At 37.3% G+C, this 20128-nt stretch overlaps 1 protein-coding gene across 3 annotated transcripts in view; it reads left to right on the top strand.

The window, feature by feature from the left end:
* Positions 1-20128, top strand: part of KCNC2 (potassium voltage-gated channel subfamily C member 2) — a 239727-nt gene that overhangs the window by 61597 nt on the left and 158002 nt on the right. The gene's annotated exons all lie outside the window — the stretch shown is intronic.

The following is a 20128-nucleotide window of genomic DNA, read 5'->3' as shown; positions in this document are numbered from 1 at the left end:
CTAGGGAAGATTTACAGAGGCTCACCTCATGCCGTCATTTTGATGACGTCCATTTAATGTTATATTTCCTGCCAGAATTCTTCAAAGATAAGTGGCTGCTATTAAAACAAATTACTAATGTGCAAAAACTTAAATGTATTTGTTCCAAATGAGAAGTTTTCTTTTTCACCATCTGGTTCACTTTCAGCTTTGGAATCCCATTTGAAAAAGTAGGTTTCTCTCAAGAACTCTTGTTTATTCCCCATAATGATTTCATAGCAATATCTTTTCTACCTGGGGTTGGCCTATCAATTCTTTTCCCTTTCGGATTCTTGGTCACGGGAGTTATATATATATATAAGGAACAATAAACAGAAAGGAAATAAAACATCAACTTTATTAATTAATGGAAAAGCACACACCCGCTTTTCTTCTCTTACTTCCTCCCCTCCTTATCCCCTTCCTTTCTCCTTGCCGGGCTTATGGGGAAGCTGCAGGCTTTGAGGCAAACAGAGCATGCCATTTTCCTCTAGCTGTATACTGACTCATAGACTCAGGCTTGCCTGCACCAGGAGAGAGAATCATGTCTGGACATATAGATCTACTTTGACCACCACTCAAACAGGTCTGCTCTGTGAGGACAAATTATAAGAGGAGACATCTTCCTATTCTTAAGTACAGGAAATAAAGTCAAAATAAGTCATGCCTTTTAAATTTCTAGTAAAATACTCCTCCCATGTGAATGTACCAGATGGGTGCTGCTCAAGGAGCTGGAGGAATTTCCTTCCACTAGTAGGGAGAGAGAGTGAAGTTACTTCCTCTGAAAAATAAAGCCAAAACAAAGGGAGAAAGAGAGGTTTTCTAATGATGAACAGGCAACACAGATGTCATTAAGCCGATTCTCTGTCCTTAAAATCTAACATTTTACAGGGCAAGTTGCTTTTTATAGAGTTTTAGCAGGCTTGGTTGTCTGATTTTGAGTCTGCATGCGATTTAAGGTGGGAAATCAGTTGGGGCAAAGGGATGTAATGATGTTCAATCTAGCAAGACATAGCCTCTGATAGCCTGACAGCAAAAGAATAAGAAAAATGTAGAAGTAGTCTAGTAATACCTAATGGCATAGTCATCAGGTGCCATTTTGTGAACTAGCAAAAAATCCCATAAACCCTGAGTCAACCCTTAGTGAATGGCTTCAATATGTCATGGAAAAGTTATTGTTTAGATTGAAAGCATCAACACTGATCATTTAGAAAAGTTCCAAAAGCAGACCTTGGAATCTACATTGCCCAAATCTTTTATAAATGAGGAAACTGAGATCAAGCATTCTGTCTAAAGAGCTGGGAAAGGTATTTAATAAATTTTAGAAAGATGTTTATATGACATTAATTTTTTTTTTCTTAACAAAATCTTATTTTGGAGACAGGGTAAACTTGCTCAGTGGAAAACTTGGCCATACAGAAAAACTCATCAGCATGGAGAGAGAAAGAAAGAGAGAGAGAGAGAGAGAGAGAGAGAGAGAGAGAGAGAGAGAGAGAGAGAATGTCTTTGTCTGTTCAGGCTACTGTAACAAAAATGTTGTATATTTCGTGGCTTATAAATGACAGAAATTTATTTCTCATAGTTCTAGAGGCTAACAAGTCCAAGATTAAGGTGCTGGCGTGTTCAGTGTCTGGTTAGAGCCTGCTTCCCAGTTACTAGACAGCTGTTTTCTCACTGTGACCTCACATGGCAAAAGGGACAAAGGAGCTTGCTGGAGTCTCCTTATAAAGGCTGCTAGTCCCATTCATGAGGGCTCTGTCCTCATGAACTGATCACCTCAAAAAGTCCTCACTTACAAATACCATCACATTGGGGATTAGGTTTCAACATATGAAATTTGCAGGGACACAGACATTCAATCTGTAACAGAGAATGAGAACCTTCCTGGAATGTCTTTCTTTTTTATAATCCCAATTAGAACTTCATATAGCACTGTGCTCATAATGGGTCCAATCACTGGTTGATAAATTGACAGTGTATATGTTGGGGATCTGATAAGCACAGAATTCGCAAGGAATTTAAGTTAGTGTAAGCTTTTCAGTTCTATGAATGGTATTACCTCTCTTCTTTAGTATTTTTTCATATTTTTGCCTGGATATTGTTTCCTGATTGCCAGTGCCTTCCTCCTGCCCCCCACACTTTGAGATCCCATAGTAATACACCATGAATAGGAGACTACGGCTGTTCCTAGTAAGAAAATTTACAGTAAAAATGTATTCCCTAGATCGAAACATCATTGCATGACCTCAGGGGGGTGCAATTCACATTCAAGTTCATGTGAACGACATTCTCCAGCCTTGGACAGTGGCCGATCTGAGTAACTGTATTTGGCAGTTCTAGATTGTAAAATTTGCCATACCGTCAATTTCACCAAGTTGATTAGAAGTAATAATTATTCTTTCTTTACATTACTGGAGGAGAATGTGGTAATAAAGTTCTTCACGAAGTAGAAATTGGGACATCCCAACTTCATGCTGTTAAACTTCACAGAAGTTTATTCTGTAAAAGACCATGATGTTGGATAAAGTGGATTTTTCATTTAAAAGATATCAGAATGCTCCATTTGACAGACTGTTTTCATGTCTTTGATCTCTTCATTTTTAGGCTACTACTTGAAAGCAGCTTTTCATTTGCCTTTGGGTAAAATTAGTTTCTACTTGAGTTAGATGTCATTTACATTTTGAATGTGTATTTGTAGAAATAAATCCATAGATAGTTACAAAAGTATTTTTGATTTCATACTTTGATTTCATTCTGAAATATAAAGTTCTACATAATATTTATTATTATTGCCATTGTGGCTCTTTTTGAAAGCAAAGGCAATTCTGAGTTTATACTTTAGGGCAGGGGTGTCCAAACTGCGGCCCGTGAGCCAACTGCGGCCTGCAATCCATTTTTAATTGGCCCGCAGCAAATTCCAAAAATATATTTAGTTTACTTAAATAAACCAGGTGAGGCAATACGTACTTCACCTTGAGTGAGTGGCCCGGCTGTTTGTGTATTTTACTGCATGTGGCCCTTGGTGAAAAACGTTGAAAAAAGTTTGCACACCCCTGCTTTAGGGCATCTAAATCTCCACTAATCCCTGTAACAGGAGACCTAATTTATGGAAGTCCCTACTATCTTCAATGATAAGGGTCTTTAATACCCAAATGTAGGTTTGCCACATAACCTGCTAATAAATAGCAATGAAACTTATTCTGTTTTTGTTTATTTTTATTGTGATTTCTGTTTAAAAATAAACAAAAACACATAGTGCATTAAATTTGTTTTCTATCTAATTTGCTTTTCATGGTAGATGCAAAATTTTGGGGTTGATAATATACTTGAAAATTATGTTACATGTTTTAAAACTGCTTCTTGTGGTTATGATGGCCCACCATACATGTCACTTGTGAGGCTGTGGAAGTGCATTTAACTGAGATGTTAACTGCATGTTTTAGATCTTAATGATGCTCTTAGTATATTTATCTTATGATTAGCAAATAGGCTTTGAATACAGAAGATATCTGTGGGGACAGAGCCAGGAGTGCAGTTTCCAGGCTCTCGGCCTCACATGGAAAGGTGCTGGCTCAGGTAGTAAATGGCCATCAAGTGTGATTGGATGGCCATCAGCTATGGCTAGTTGGCCGTCAGCTGTAACCAGTGAGCCATTGGCCACTAATATAACTGCCGTGGCTACGCTAGCAGAAAATGGAGACTAGCAAGAAGATGGTGGCTGAGCCTGCAAGCAGCACAGTGAGGGTTGTGAACAGTGTGGCTCCTGTTTCCTGTGTCTCCAACCCAGCCGTCACTGAGACTGTAGTAGTATGACTCCCCTATCTATGGCTCTGTGGGTGTTCCTTTTTGGCCTCACCCTATCCTGTGTTCTTATGTGGAGAGCGGGACTAGAGACCTCAGAAGAGGCCCCGCATGACACACTGCATGACACGTGGCGCAGCGAGCAGGGTCTCCCGCATGACTCCCCACATGAAAATATCAATGTGCATTTGACAACATTATTAGAAAAGCATGCTGTTTCTAAACAAATAAACTTCATCTTTTTACAATTGGATCCTGTTTTAGAAGGCAGTTATAATTCTAGATTTACTACTAGGAGGAGCTCTTTCCAATGCTGTGGTATAGTAGGTCAGTTATTTGAGTTATAATTACATAACGTGCTACACCTGCATTCAAATCCTGCCTTGAAACTGACTCGGACTCCTGGCTGTGTGATTTTGAGTAAGGTATTAAATTCTATGGCACATTTGACATAATTAATGTAATTAATAAATGTAAAATATCTTTTCTCAATTTAGCAAATTCTAATACTGCTTTGATTTTTTTCTTGGTAAATATTATTTTGTTGTGGTTCCCATAACAAAACACCACAGACTGGGTGGCTTAACAACAGAAATGTATTTTTTCACAGTTCTGGAGTCCAAGATCAAAGTGTCAGCAGGTCTGATTTCTTCAGAGGCCTCCAGACAGCCGCCTTCTCTCTGTGTTTTTTCTCTTCTTGGCTTCCAGACAGCCGCCTTCTTGCTGTGTTTTTTCTTGTATGTGGGCACATTCCTGGTATGTCTCTGTGTGTCCACATTTCCTCTTCTCATAAGGACACCAGTCATATTGAATTAGAGCCCACTCTAACAATTATATATTAACTTAGTTATTACCTCTTTAAAGGCTCTTATCTCCAAATACAGTCACATTCTGAGGTACAGGGGGGTTAGGGCTTCCTCATATGAATTAGGAAGAGGCATGATTAATCCCATAACAGTAACTAAGAATGTTTGAGCCATCTGTTCATTCGTTTATCTATTTTTCATTTAGCACTCAGTTAAAAAGAACCTATTCTGGGCAGACACCTGTGACAGGTGCAGGGGATTCAAAGATGGCTAAACACTGTTCCTGCCCTCAATTAACTCGTAATAAATTTTCACTGGTTTGCAAACTTGGCTGCACAACAGCATGACCTGAAGAACTTTAGAATATATGGACTCCTGAGTAGGTGGGGCTCTCCCGGAGTGAGCTTTGAATATGTAGTTATTAAAAACACTCTGGGAAATAAATGGGAGTTTGGCTATTACTAATAAAATGGAAAATGGTAACTATATATATAAGCTGTTTGTAGATGGTTGGGCCTTTTTGTGATCATTTTGTCTTCTGTTCCTAATCATAGTCCAGTGAGGTTAGAAATTGAGCTTAGGAAAAGCTCAAGAGGGTAAGGCGGATGGTAGAAGAAAGTAAAGGGGGTCAAATATATGGTGATGGAAGGAGAACTGTGGGTGGTGAACATACAATGCAATATGTAGACAATGTATTGCAGAATTGTACACTTGAAAGCTATATAAGTTTAGTAACCAATGTCACCCCAATAAATTTAATAAAAAAGAAAACCTCAAGTGTTTTGCCCAAGGTTGCAAATTTGGTTTGAGTGAGGGGTTTGACTGAACCTTCGTACTGCATTTCCTCAACACAAATAAGTCTTGAATTAGTTCATGAGATAATCTTAAACCATTAGATCCATTAAGGTTCTGTATAAGGGGTTTGTATGCAACTGCCAGTCATACTATTATTCAAAAACCATCAGTGGAATATTTCTTAAGTTTTACTGGAACTTAAGAAAGTATTATTGGGAGAAAAACAAAAACAAGACCCATGTTGTTTTGCAACTTAGAGTCCAGAAATTTTTTTATGGGTGTTGCACAGATAGTTAGCTCCTCCTTCTGCGCTCACCAAGGTCACATTTTGACCCCATACCTCCATGCCTTTTAAACAAGAATTTTTGTCCTTTCTGTTGCATCTCTTGGGTCCTATTGGAGAAGACCAAACTAAATTTTGCTCAGTGTTGACTCTATAACTTGATTATATTCAAAGTCTCAGAGGACTAAAATTATATCTGTAGAAGAAGGTAACCCTGCTATTAATAAAAGGCCTCTTAGATGGCCTTAGAAGTTTACTAGATCCATTTTCAGATAAAACTTCTGAGAAGGTTTTTGGTACAAAAATATCAAAGTAACTTTGTTGGCTGAAACCTTGTTATGGTTTCCTCATTTCACAAGGCCTTCCAGTGCTTCAAAAGCCAGATTTTTTTTTTTTTTGAGTAAATTTCATGGGAAATGTCATAACAATAAGAAAAACCTTGTTTTGGATTTCAAAGCCCTCTGTTTTGGATTTCTACCAGGCCCTCTGGTAGAAAATAACCAAGGTTACACCCAATGAAAAGGTAATAGGATACAGACCTTTGTTTTTGCTATTAACTAAAAATGTATTGATCTTTCCTTCTCTTTGAAGCACCTCTCTCTCTTTCTCTCTCTCTCTGTATGTATACACATACATATACATACACACACGTGCATGTGTGCACACATATATGTATGTGTATATATATATATACATATATATACAATCTTCAGTGATGTAATGATATGTATATATGATTTCATTCTTATTAAATATGGTCAGCAAAGTTATACAGATAAGTTGTGCAGATAAGTTTTTCCCCACTCTCAATTAAGGTTAGAAGCTGTGTCCATTAGTTCAGTAAATTAGAATTACATTTTTTGGATTACAAAGCAAGGCTATTTATTTTATTACTGCTCTATTTCACAGCTTGAGTTTTGGTGGATGACAGATTTATTCAGATAAATTAATAAACTAAAAGATTGATAAAATTTATGTATCCATTACTGAACATGGCAAGAAAACATAAATATGTCTCCTACTAACTTCTATTGACTTCAAATGTAAGTTGTGTACATAAGGTCCTTAGGATTTGATTAATGACAAAGGTTAGTCAAATACAAATGAAACTTGAATCAGTGACCTGCCTGAGGGAGTTATGACTTAAATGTTCTTGATATCAAAAAAGCCTCCCTGCCATTTAATCTGTTCTTTGCAAGAGAGGAAGTTTCCAGAGGAGTGGGTGAACCAAAGGTTGATGAAGTTTGGTTTCCATTTAAAATATCTTTGAGTGATACTGTAATTGTAGTGCTGGTTTGTAATTTTATGCTGATTTGCAGCACAGAATTCAAGCTCCCATATGAGAGATTCTGTCCATTAAGTTTGCCAATGTCAGAGGCGGCTGACATGAAGTCTCATTCAAAGTTCAGCTTTTCAAATTCCTTTTCTTGAATGACACACCTTCCTTATTTCTTTATCTTTTTCCATCACTTTTGAGGATTGATGCTGGTTGATTATGTTACTCAGTTACATTTGTACCTGATAAGTAGCTGATTAAAATTACTAAACTATAGTCTTGATGTTTAGGTACTTGGGCCCCAAAAATATATGGATCAAATAACTTTTTGAAAGTAGGTGTATTAGTTAAGATTGGATTTGACTACAAGAAACAGAGAATCCAAAAGACAAATTAAAGCCTTTATTTTCCTGATTTATGAAGAAGTCTTGAGGTAGATAGTTGCTGGTTCATCAACTCAAGGGTGTTAAAGCCTAGGTTTCTGCAATTTTTTAAGCCTTTCCCTCATAACCACAAAATGACTGCTAGAGTTCCAGGCATGAGGGAGCCTGGATAGAGCTCACAGTTCAGGGAGGAGGAAAGGCAAGGACTACGGACAAAAAGCAGAAGGGACAATCCAGCCCAAAATGGAAGCCTCTCACCCAGTGACTCCCACTTCCTTCTCATTTCCATGGTCATCCCTACCTTCAAGGAAAGTAGGAAAATGTACTGATTTGTTTTAGCTGGGCACATTGCTGCTCCTAACAAAACCAAAGTTTTGTTAGTGAGCATAAGGAAGAATACAACCATTAGGTTCTGCACAGGGAGGAACCAGGGCACCAACTAGTCTCTTCCTTAGACCACAGTGGACTCTCAATAAATATTTCTTGAATTAATTTGATTTATATGATTATCTTACAGAGCTTAATTTTGGGAAAGCCATCCTCTGGCTCATAAACACTTTAGCCACTTCAGTGGAAAATGATCATATAATGGACTTATTTGGGTATGCTAATTATACTGAAAAATTCTAAATGGGCTTATGGAACCCATGACATATTATAAAAAAGGTAGGCTGTAAAGTTACATAGGCAGAGGTATGTGAGTGGAGGATCTGTGGCTAGAATTTTTTGAGTGTTTATTAAGTGTAAGGCACTAGGTTAAGTTGTTTAGATAGTTTATCATTTTTTCTCACAATAAACTTCAAGGCGGGTATCATTTAAAGATGCGGTCACTGAGATGAAAAGAAATTGACTTTCTTAAGATCATATAGCTAGCCAATAATCAAGATTTAAATTCACGACCCAATGACTCTAGAGCAGGGTTGGCAAACTTTCAGATGCTTAAAATGTCTAAACCATTCTTAGCTTGTGGATTGCACAAACAATGGGCAGGGGGTCAGATTTGGCCCATGGGTCATAGTTTGCTGACTATTTCTTTCAATCCTGTATATTTGACCTTAGTGCTATATCTACTATATGAAGTTGGACAATTAAGTTCGTGAACTTGTTGCAATGATGTTGCTAACCTTTTTTGATATCAGAGGGATTATTCATTATGAATTTGTACCAACTGGACAAACAGTTAACCAAGTTCACTATCTGGAAGTGCTGAAAAGGCTGCATGAAAAAGTTAGACGACCTGAACTTTTTGCCAACAATCTGTGGCTCTTGCATCACGAAAATGCACCGGCTCACAGAGCACTGTCTGTGAGGGAGTTTTTAGCCAGTAAACAAATAACTGTATTGGAACACCCTTCCTACTCACCTGATCTGGCCCCCAGTGACTTTTTTCTTTACCTGAAGAGAAAGGAAATATTGAAAGAAAGACATTTTGATAGCATTCAGGACATCAAGGGTAATGCGATGAAAGCTCTGATGGCCATTCCAGAAAAAGAGTTTCAAAAATTACTTTGAAGGGTGAACTAGGTGTTAATGTCGGTGCAAAGCTTCCCAAGGGGAGTACTTTGAAGGTGACCATAGTGATATTCAGCAACGAGGTATGTAGCACTTTTTCTATGATGAGTTCGCGAACTTACTTGTCAGACTTTGTATACTATAGCTACTTTGTGCTATATCTACTTTGTGCTGCATCTAGCTACCATAGATATATCAAGGTGGCATTCCCTAGATGTCTGAACTTTCCATGAAACCTCCATCTTCAAAAACTACAAGGAAGAAATATACAACCATCTCCCTTGTTGACCTCAAATTAGACCATAAGAAAGTCATTCTAAATATTGAAGCCCAATTCTACTTCCTTTAATTAAATAGTGCTGCATCGTATGTACTTAGTTTCGTTTGTGCTCCCTGATGACAACCTCTTCTCCTTTTTCAGATATAAGTGGTCCCGTTTCTTTGAGATTTTACATTGTCCTCATGTGTAAATGATACCTACCTCGAAGGCTTATTATGAGGGAAAATGATAAACTATGTCCAAAGAACTTAGCCCAGTGACTTGAACCTTTCTAACCTCATCATTATGAAACTGCTTTCTTCTTCTCTTCAACTGCTCCGGAAATGTCTAACTCATTAATTCTACTCCATCCTCTCCCTTGCTCTCAAGTTAGGGTCATTTTCTGTAATCAGTAGGTAAACACTGCACATGAACTCACACATCAGGGTTAAATATAAAGCCTTGCCAACATAAAGACAAATTATCTTTATTTTGTCCTAATTTCTCAGTCACAAACTTTGACTTTGAAGGACATCAACATTAATTCGTTGGGACCCCATCTTTATGCAATCATGCTGGTACTGAATTCATGCTCTTGAATGCTTGTGAGTTTTCTTTGTCTTACTTGTCCCTGGCATTTGTTTAACACTGGATTTGAGACTAGCTTTTGGGGGAAAAAGTATTGCTGTTCTTAGTTTTTCTTTGTTTCTACTTTCTTCTCTTGCCTTCAAATCAGCTGTTCAATAGTAAAGTTCATGAGACAAACTGACTTCATTACAGGCACCACAGAATGCAATTTCCTCAGTTTATATAATCAGCTTCTAACCTAAGTTGTGCTCTGGTAGTTGTTACTGCAATCTTTGGGCCAGAAGTTTGTACAGACATGATAAAGAGGGGCACTTTCCTTGGGAGAAGGAGTTGGAAGCCAGGATTGAATTTAGTATCTTTCAAGTTCTCTGAACTCGTGTGAGCTCCAGACTGATAGTGGTTAGGGAAACTCTTCATCCTTAGCACACAGCACAGCATCAGTGAAAAAAGTGTGTTCACACTAGCAAGGTACTTGTCAGTAGAGTCCATAAAGACAGGAAAATGGATGGAACCATTTCAGTTTTTCAAATTTTAGTGTTTTAAAATGCTTAAAATGTAAAAGACAATTCACACAGCAGCTGCCTAGTATTTAGCTATTGAAGAAAGCCATAGGTTTTTCCCATTATCTATTCATATACTGTGTATTTACTTCTACAGCACCAGTATCATATGATTTATGAAGCAACATCAAATGAAAATAGCTCAGAATCATAAAAGACTTAAGTGCTTTTTCTTCTACTTATTCGGGTGACCAGCTCACACATTTCCTGACTCAAGACACACCATTGCCAGTCAGATTTCTTTTTGCAAACATAATGGCCTCTATCTATGCAGCAGGAGCACCAGATGGTATTGGGGAATTTCGTCAGTCTGATTTATCGTAGCTTATCTTCCACATGCCACAAATGCCAGAGATGAGGCCTACATGCCTGACATTTGCCAAGGTGTAACAGCTGCATCAAATGAGAGCCACTAACCCTCCACGAGAGCATCAGGTTGGGAGTCTGGAAATAGGCAACGGTGAAGCCAGACGGGATGACCCCTGGAAAGGGGATCTCAACTAAGCCTTCCCAAATCTCAGCTGCTCCTTCTGTAACAGCCAGTTTTGTCTAAAGAATAGGGGGTTGTTTGAGATGCCAGTCTTTCAGATGCTCCCATTGAACTCTTCCACAATTATTTCTCCTGATGCAGCAAATGTAATAGTTGTGTATTTTGTGAAGTAATTCAGTATCAGGCACACGAGGGACCCAAGGAGTCTTCTACGTCAGGATGCCCCAGTCAGTTTTACCATGAAACTACTCAAGGGAATTAAAGTAAGTTTCCTTTATAAAGAGTCCTGATAGTAAAATGTTTTTATTATGAGATGTACTATATAATAAGCCTGCATAAAATTATATGCACAGTTTAAGAAAAAATGATAAAATAAACATGGCTAAATTACTGAGACTCAGAAATGGAACACTAGTTGTACATTAGAACTTGTATGCTATTCCATGTTTACCTCTCCCATCTCATACCACCATCTCTCCCTTCAAATATCTATTATTCCAAGTAACATTGCCTTTAAATGAAGTATATGGCTTGGTGTTGACCTTTTGTGAACTTGAATTATATGAAATCATACAGTATTTTTTTTACTTGAATTTAACATAATTTGAAATTCATTCATGTTTATTTTTGATATTTTTACCCACCCACTCTTCCTTCGCCCCCACCCCCAGCCATGTCCCTGCCCCAGTTTTTTGGGATATATTGAGTTTTTAAATGTATTTTTTTCATTACATATTTCTCTTCTAATTTTGGAGGTATATAGTTTATGACTTTTTCTAGTTAGCACATATGAATACTTTACGTGAGGCCTCTAAAGTATTAGGCCATGTCTCTTCTCTGTAACAAACCGAATACCTTAGAATTTCTTAACTTGTTTATTATTATTTTAATCCTAGCCTGTTTACCCCCTAACCTGTACAAGCATACAATTTTTATTGCTGATGTTTACAATCTATGTTTGTTTAGATTTGCTCACATATATACTGGTATGTTATCTTACCATCTTTTTTTATATCTCAAATCTTACATCTGACATAATTTTCCTTTGGCCTAAAGGATACAATTGAAAATTTCTTTTAGTGAGGGCCTTTTGGTTATATACTATCTCAATTATTTTTGTTTGTTTGAAAATGACATGAAATCTACAGTATTAGAAATAGAACTGTTTTGACAATTATTTGCTTTCAGTAAACCAAGAGATCCGTTCTTTTCTGGCTTCTATTGTTCAAAAACAAGCAATAATTTTAATAACCATTCTTTCATATTGTCTGTGTTTTTCTCTCTGGTTGATATTTAGATCTTTACATTCATTTTGATAATTTTTATTTTACTATGATGTGTTTGTGTGTATTTCTTTTTATTTTTTTTGCTTAGGATTCATTGAGCTTCCTGGATCTGAAGACTGAACGTTTAATCATTACCTTGGAAATGTCTTGAGCATTATCTTTTTGAATACTATTTGCTCCCCTTTCTCTTTATTAGCTACATTTTTTGACCTACAAATATACATGCATTAGACTTTCTTCCACTACCTCCATGTCTCATATACTTTTTTTCATATTTTTCTTGTCTCTGACCCTTTACACTATATTCTGAATAATATCTCAGATGTTTATTCCAGATCACTAATTTCTCTTAAACTAATGCCTTTAGTTGATCTGTCAAATATGGTTTTAATGTAATTATTATATTTTTAATTTAATTATATTCTTTTTCAAATCTGCTTGATTCCTGGTCATATTATCAAACATTGTTTACTTAGGGCTTCAATTGCTTTAAATGTGTTAAATAAGTATATGATAATTCCAGAAACTGTTTTAATTTTTGTATCTATCTATCATCTATCTATCTATCTATCAATCTCTCTCTCTCTCTTTCTCTCTTTCCCTCCCTGATCTGTCTTTCTATATATTACGTTTTGCTGATTCTTATTAATTGTGACTTGGTTTTTCTGCAGATTTTGAATTTTGACTATGGGCTATTCATTTCTCTTGCAATGTTTATCTGTGGAAATTCTTTGAGGTCTAGTTGAAACTGAGCACTCCTGAGAGGATTTATATTTGTTTCTGCCAGTCATCTGGCAGGACACCAACCCAGGACACCTTTACAATCTCCACCTGGGAATTTTGGGATTGAACAGATAGTGTGAATTCCAACTGAAAACCTGGGTGGAGCTAATCTAGGGTTACAGATTCTCAGGGAAAACCTATTTTTCTCTTCGCCCACATCGAGGGTCTACACTGTCATGTTGTTTGATGTGTCTTTCCAAATGGCAGGGTTTATCTCTTTTATACTTAATATTCTATGCAAGGGTTTCCCTGCATAGAATTAATCTCCTTGCATTGTGAGGCCGTTGGGCTTTACCAGTCCTCTCCCTCTGTTCGGTTATCGAAACAAAAGCTCAAAGTCTTTGGTTTCAGGAAAAAACTTTCAAGGTGAAAAATCGTCTTTGATATTTGCTCACCTCCCAGAGTTCTTGCTTCCTATTTCACATGAGCTCAGTGATATGTTCAAAATAATATGTATAACACACACACACACACACACACACAATTTTAATTCTTTAATGAGGAGGATCATGCAGAGTGTATAATATACCATACTGATGCCAATAGATATCCTGAGTATTAATTTAAAACCTGCAAATGCATAGAAGATTGATTCTACCTCTAAATTTTACGTTAGAGTTTTAAATGTTATGGCTTACAAAGCTGACTTTTTATTATAACATACATTTTATTCTTGTAACCATATAAATACAAATTTAGTGAATGAAGCACTGTTGATATTCAGAAGGGCATTATTTATTGAAAGTGAATGTATAAAATATTGACATTTATATTAAACACATATAACATCTGGATTAGAACAATGTGGTCATATAATATTGTCTTTCTGAAGACTGTATATTTCATATGTACATGCAAAAATATGCTTGGCCGCTGAGACTTTACAGGCTTTTTATAACTTCTATTAAAAAATCAAAGGATTGTGAGGATTACACAGTTTTATGTATTTACCTTTATGAACAATATGTTTATGATGCCCACAAAAGGCATTATTTCTATGCTTAGATTCAGTAATAAAAATAACTAATTTGTGTTGATCATTTGTGCTAGGGATGGTTCTAAGTTTTTAAAATATACTTATAATAGTTAGTCCTCATCATAGCCCTTTGAAAGGTACTTTTTATACCTGTTTTACACATGAGAGAGCTGAGATCAGAAAGGCTAAGTAACTTACCCATATTTACACAGCTAATTGTGACTAAGTCAGAATTAGCAGCCAAGCAGTCTGGTTTTAGAGTCCAGTTTTCTTAAATGCATTGTTATGCTAATTCTCTAAGTGAGTTGGAAAATTGAAGATATTATGCAACAATTTATCCCTTCCTTTGAAAAATATTTATTGAATACTTACCATGTCCCAAGTGTTGCCCAAAGCACTTGGGATGTTCCTGGTTTGATGAAGCTCACAGTTCAGTAAATGGGTAGCCATGCAATCAAATAGCTACAATATAACCCCAAAACACTATCTATGTATGTATTAAGGGTGCTTACAGGAAGGATCAACTCAGTCTGCCTGTGAGAGTCAAGGAACTCTTAAGAATGGCTTTGATATTTGTGCATTAATAAGCATCTATCAAATGAATAAATTAGAGATAGTGGTGATGATGGTTTACAAAGGTATAACATTATATGCATAGCACCATGATACATTTCATTGCACTATAAACTCACTCTTCCTAGATAGTATAAAGTATGGTAGTGTGTAGTGAAAGTGGAATTCTCTGTTAAACAGAGGTCATTGAAGTTACTTTCTTTTTCTGAATGATCCAAGTTATTGACACTGAATGGTTTTTTGATTTTTAAAAAGTAACATAGGTAATAGCACAAAGCCTATATACGAATATATATTTAGCAGAAATGAGCTCTAGTAGATGATAGAGATACAGAATGTTGTTTTGTATTTGAGGTTGTACAATCAAATGCCTTCAGGGGCCAGGCAGTGGCTTATAGTAAGATACCAGGGAGTGTTGGGCACTGTGGCCTATTAAAAAAAAAATACCTGTCCAATCTAAAGATCTTCAAACTTAGCTTTTTAAAAACACCGAAACTGCTGGTTGAATAAAACAGGAATTCTTACTGAATTTGTCACAATAGTCCTTGGTTGCAGTTCTTAGTTAAGATGCCTAAGATTTTGATAAGGAGACGTTGAGTTTTTTCTGTCCAAGTTTAATAACCATATATATATGTATTTTGACTTATTATCCTGCTTTTTTTATATTATAGGTAATTATATTAGACTTTGTTACTTAGCAGATAGGTAAAATACCTTCTAAAGAATAAATTCTGGGACACAAGTCAAAACATAAAACAAACATTGGCTATTTGATTTATAAACGTGAAGTACTGATGAGGACTAAAGATGATCAATATCAGATTTGAACTAGAATATCTATGGAAAGACATGCCACATTTAGTGACTGTTCTTTCATTTGTATGACTTCTTAGAAGACTCATAAAGAAAATTATCTTCCACAAATGAGGTTCCGACTGAACCAGACACGTCATTCAAATTTACAATGGTCTACATTTTCTTGGCTTTCTCCATATTACTGAACAGTTTCTGGAGGAGAGGCAAATAAGTGATCTTCGGAAAACTAAAAGGTAGTGAGAAGTAGATAATACCCAGTCTCAGTTTGTGAACGAAAATTTGTGGACACAGAATTTACTTATTTTTTGCATATTAATATCACTAGTAGAAGGAGTAGAATAAGTGGAAACACTATAAAATAAATCACATACTAGAAACACACACACGCAGAGTTCCTCTAACACTACTACCTTTTTATGTTTTAAATTTTTATATGAAAGATTTAATGTACAATTAGAAGGTTTGTGATACAAATTTCCATGCTACTTTTCCATTAGTTCTTTCTTTATATTATACTTACTTTTTAAAATGATTTTTTATTAAAATATAGCTAACATATATTAGTTTCAGGTATACACCATAGTTTTTCAACATTTATATACCTAAAGAAGTGAACACCATGATAAGTCCAGCAACCATTTGACACTGTACCACGCTATCATAATATTATTGACTGTATTCCCTCTGCTGTAAATTACATCCCTATGACTTACTTGTTTTATACCCAGAAATGTCAACCTTTTGTTCCCTTTCCCCTCCCCCTCCTGCTTTTTAAATTTTTCAATTAGAGTTGACATTCAATATTATTTTATATTAGTTTCAGATGTACATAGTGGTTAGACTTTGCATTACTTAAGAAATGATCCCCCTGACTAGTCTAGTACCCACCTGGCACTATATTACCATATTGTTGACTATATTCCCTGTGCTTTACTGTACATTCTCATGACGATTTTGTAACTACCAGTTTGTACTTCTTAATCCCTTCACCTTTTTTCACCCTGCCCCCTAATACCCCCATCCATCACCCTAATAAATCTGGTACCTATATTACACCATACATAGTAATTACAATATTATTTGACTATATTCCTTATGCTATAGCCTACAATCCTATGATTACTGTGTAACAACCAATTTGTACGTCTTAATCCCTCCTCCTTTTTCACTCAGACCTACCCCCTTTCCCATCTTGCAACCATCAATATGTTGTCTGTATATATGAGTTTGTTTCTGTTTTGTTTATTTATTCTGTTCTTTAGATTCCACATATAAGCAAAATCAAATTGCACGTGTCCTCTGTCTGACACTTCACTCAACACAACACCCTCCAGGTCCATCCATGCCGCTGCAGATGGCAAGAACCATTCCCTTCCATGGCCGAGCAATATTCCATTGTCTATATGTATCACCTCCTCTTTATCCATTCTTCCACTGACAGACACCCAGGCTGCCTCCATATCTTGGCCATTGTAAACACTGCTGCAGTGAATATATGGATGAACATGTCCCCTTGAAGTAGTGTTTTGGGTTTCTTTGTATAAATACCCAGAAGTGGGATTATTGGGTACTTCTTTGTCTCTTGTTATAGCCTTTGTTTTAAAGTCTATTTTGTTTCATATAAGTATTGATACCCAAGCTTTTTTCGTTTTGTTCCTTTTGATTTTCATGAAATATCTTTCTCCCCTTTTACTTTCAGTCTGTGTGTGTCTTTCAATCTGAAGTGATTCTTTTGTAGGCAGCATAAGTAAGGGTTTTGTTTTCTTATCTATTCATGTCTTTTGAATGGAGCATTTAATCCATTTACATTGAAAGTAATTGTTAGTAGATATGTACCTAGTGACATTTTATTATTCATAATTTTGATCATTTTTTTTTCCCCCATCTTAAAGGAGTTCTTCTAACATTCCTTGTAACACTGGTTTGGTGGTGATGAACTTTAGTCTTTCCTTATCTGAAAAGCTCTTTTTCTGTCCTTTGATTCTAAATGATAGCTTTGCTGGATAGAGTAATCTTGGTTGTAGGTCCTTGCTTTTCATCACTCTGAATGTTTTGTGCCAATCCCTTCTGGCCTGCAAAGTTTCTGTTGCGAAGTCAGCTGACAATCTCATGGGAGCTCCCTTATAAGTTACTAGTTGCCTTTCTCTTGCTTCTTTTAGGATTCTCTCTTTGTCTTTAACCTTTGCCATTTTGATTATAATGTGTTTTGGTATGGGCCTGTTTGGGTTCATCTTTTTTGGGGCTCCACAGATCTTGGATTTATATGTCTATTTCCTTCACCAGGTTAGCAATGTCTTCAGTCATTATTTCTTCATATAAGTTCTCAATCCCTTGCTTTCTCTGTTCTCCTTCTGGTACCCCTATGATGCAAATATGTTGTCCTAGAGATCTCTTAAACTACGCTCATTTTTTTACAATTCTTTTTTTGTCATTTCTGTGCCAATTGGTGTTTTCTGCTTACCTTGTCTTCCAAATTACTGATTTGATTCTCTGCTTCATCTAGTCTGTTGGTGTTTCCTTCTAGTGCATTCTTCATTTCTGTTACTTTATTCTTGACCCTGGTTCTTTTTTATGGTTTTTATGTCCTTTTTATGCTTGATATGTCTCTGTTAAAGTTCTCACTAAGTTCCTTGAACGTCCTTGTAGCCATTGTTTTGAACTCTGTCTTGGATAGGTTGCTTGACTCCATTTCATTTAGTTCTTTTTCTGAAGTTTTCTTCTGTGCTTTCATTTGGGACATATTTTTTTTGTTTCCTCAGTTTGGCTGCCTCTCTGTTTGTTTCTATGTGTTCGGTAAATCTGCTATGTCTCCCAATCTTGGCTGGGTGGCCTTATGTAATAGGTGCCCTGTGGGGCCCTGGTAGTCTCACTGATCACCTGCTATGGGTGCTCCAGGTGTGTCTCCTGTGTGGTTGTGTGTGCCTCTTATTGTAGTTGAGCTTTGATTGCTATTGACACGTCAGTGGATGGAATTGACCCTCAGGCTGATTGGCTGTGGGGTTTGGCCACGTCCACAGCTTATAGCCTGCTGTGTGTGTGTGTGTGTGTGTGTGTGTGTGTGTGTGTGTGTGTGTGTGAGGGAGTGGACTTATTCCGTTGAATAGAATGCGCTCCAGGGGACTCTGGTGCCTGTTGAGACAGACTTTTGAGTGTGCCACTTGTGTGGCTAATTGGGTGGTGCTCTGCTGTGGTCTGAAGCTGACCTCCAGGTTTGTTAGTTCTGGGGACTCTTGCAAAGGGCTCCAGTACAGGCCTATGTCACCCACTGTCTGTGACTGGCCAGGGACTAACTGGTAGGAGCTATAAAGTGATTTGCAGTTGTTCACTGCCTATGTTAACCCTGGATACATGTAGAAGAGACCACGCTGCAAACTGACAATGTCTGCCACCAGTACCATGCCTAGGCTAGCTCCACAAAATGCCAGGATACTCCACGGCCTGCTGCCACCTGACGGCTCCCTTAAGACTCAGCTGCCCAATAAAGCTTGATGTGGTACACAATTTGGGTAAGGTAGGGTCTCAGGGAGTCACTAGAGTGGGAAGAGTTGTGGTCAACAGGTTAATGTAGACTCTGGTTTGGTGCCAGTGCTGAGCCTGAGTCTCAGAGAATACTGAAGAAGCCAGTCGCTGCTCACCTGGGGCCTGTGGACTCCCACAGTTTTTAAAGAAAGAGAGCAATGTGGGTGGGTCTGACTGTTTACCGAGAAAGTACCTCTGGTGTTGGACGAGCTGTGAGAGGTGGGATCCTGTGAGTCAGCTGGGTGGAACGGCAGAGTTCACCAGGCGAATCAGATTCAGATTTGGCCTGTGGGGGGTGGGCTCAATACAGGAAAGATGGAGTCCATCTGCCTGTTGCATGGGAAGAGGAACCCTCACAGAGAAAATGGCGACTGTCCTCCAGCCGTCGCCTCAAAAGCCACTCACCTCAGTCTGCCTGTATGTGTCCAATACCCACCTAGGTCCAATTGTACCTCTGCTGCAGCCCAAGGTGAGTGCCTGGGAGTAAGCGAGTCTGTGCGCTGGTCATTTAAGAGGATGCCTGGGTTTCCTGAAGCTTTCCATCCCACGTGGATAGTCAGAATCCCCATTGTTTCTCACAGCCAGATATTGTGAGGGTTCTTCTTCCTGACACCAGTACTCCAGGCTGGGGAAATTTGTTTGCACTTGGGGTCCCTTGCTTCTCTGGGGGGAATCTCTGTGGCTGAGTTATCCCTCCCGTTTTCAACCACCTCGCAGAGGTTTGGGGCTAGCCAGTTTTGCGTCTTTGCCCCTCCTACTAGTTTCGACATGGCTTCTTCTTTATATCCTTAGTTATAAAACTTCTGTTCAGTTAGACTTCTCCAGGTTGATTGTTCTATAATTTAGTTGTAATTTTAATGTGTGCATGGAAGGAAGCAGGCATACTGTTTATGTACTCCACCTTCTTGGATCTTTTTTGGAAATTTCTGTTACCATTTTAAGTGACTGGATAAAGGTTTCCTTAAATTGCATTCTTGATTCATTCAGTTACTGGGAATTGGCCATTCATCACTTGTAGCTTCACATTCTAATATTCTGGTAGACAGTAATAAGATGATATCAATTTTCAATTTCCCCCAAGAATCCTCCCCCTTTTTTTTAGTACATCTGTCATCAGAAAGATTTTCACACTTATTTCCACCACGAAATGTAATGTGACATAAGAAGTGTTGTAAGAAATAATGCCATCTTAAAAATTGTTTGCATTGGCAGACAGGAAATTCTCAAACTGTTGAGTTGGAATTGAGGCAAAAAAAATGAATTGAGAATGCTGACTCATTCTTTCTTCCCTCTATATATATTAAGAAGAATTAAGCCACAAAAGGATTCACTATTCTTTGAAGAAATTGGGCCAAAGTTTGATGATAAACTATCACAGTACAGCAATGCTTGCCAATGAGTTTA

Source organism: Rhinolophus ferrumequinum, chromosome 10, assembly GCF_004115265.2.
Source record: "Rhinolophus ferrumequinum isolate MPI-CBG mRhiFer1 chromosome 10, mRhiFer1_v1.p, whole genome shotgun sequence".
Lineage (NCBI taxonomy): Eukaryota > Metazoa > Chordata > Mammalia > Chiroptera > Rhinolophidae > Rhinolophus > Rhinolophus ferrumequinum.
The sequence above is the reverse complement of the archived record's forward strand: the minus strand, read 5'-3'. Positions and strand labels throughout refer to the sequence as shown.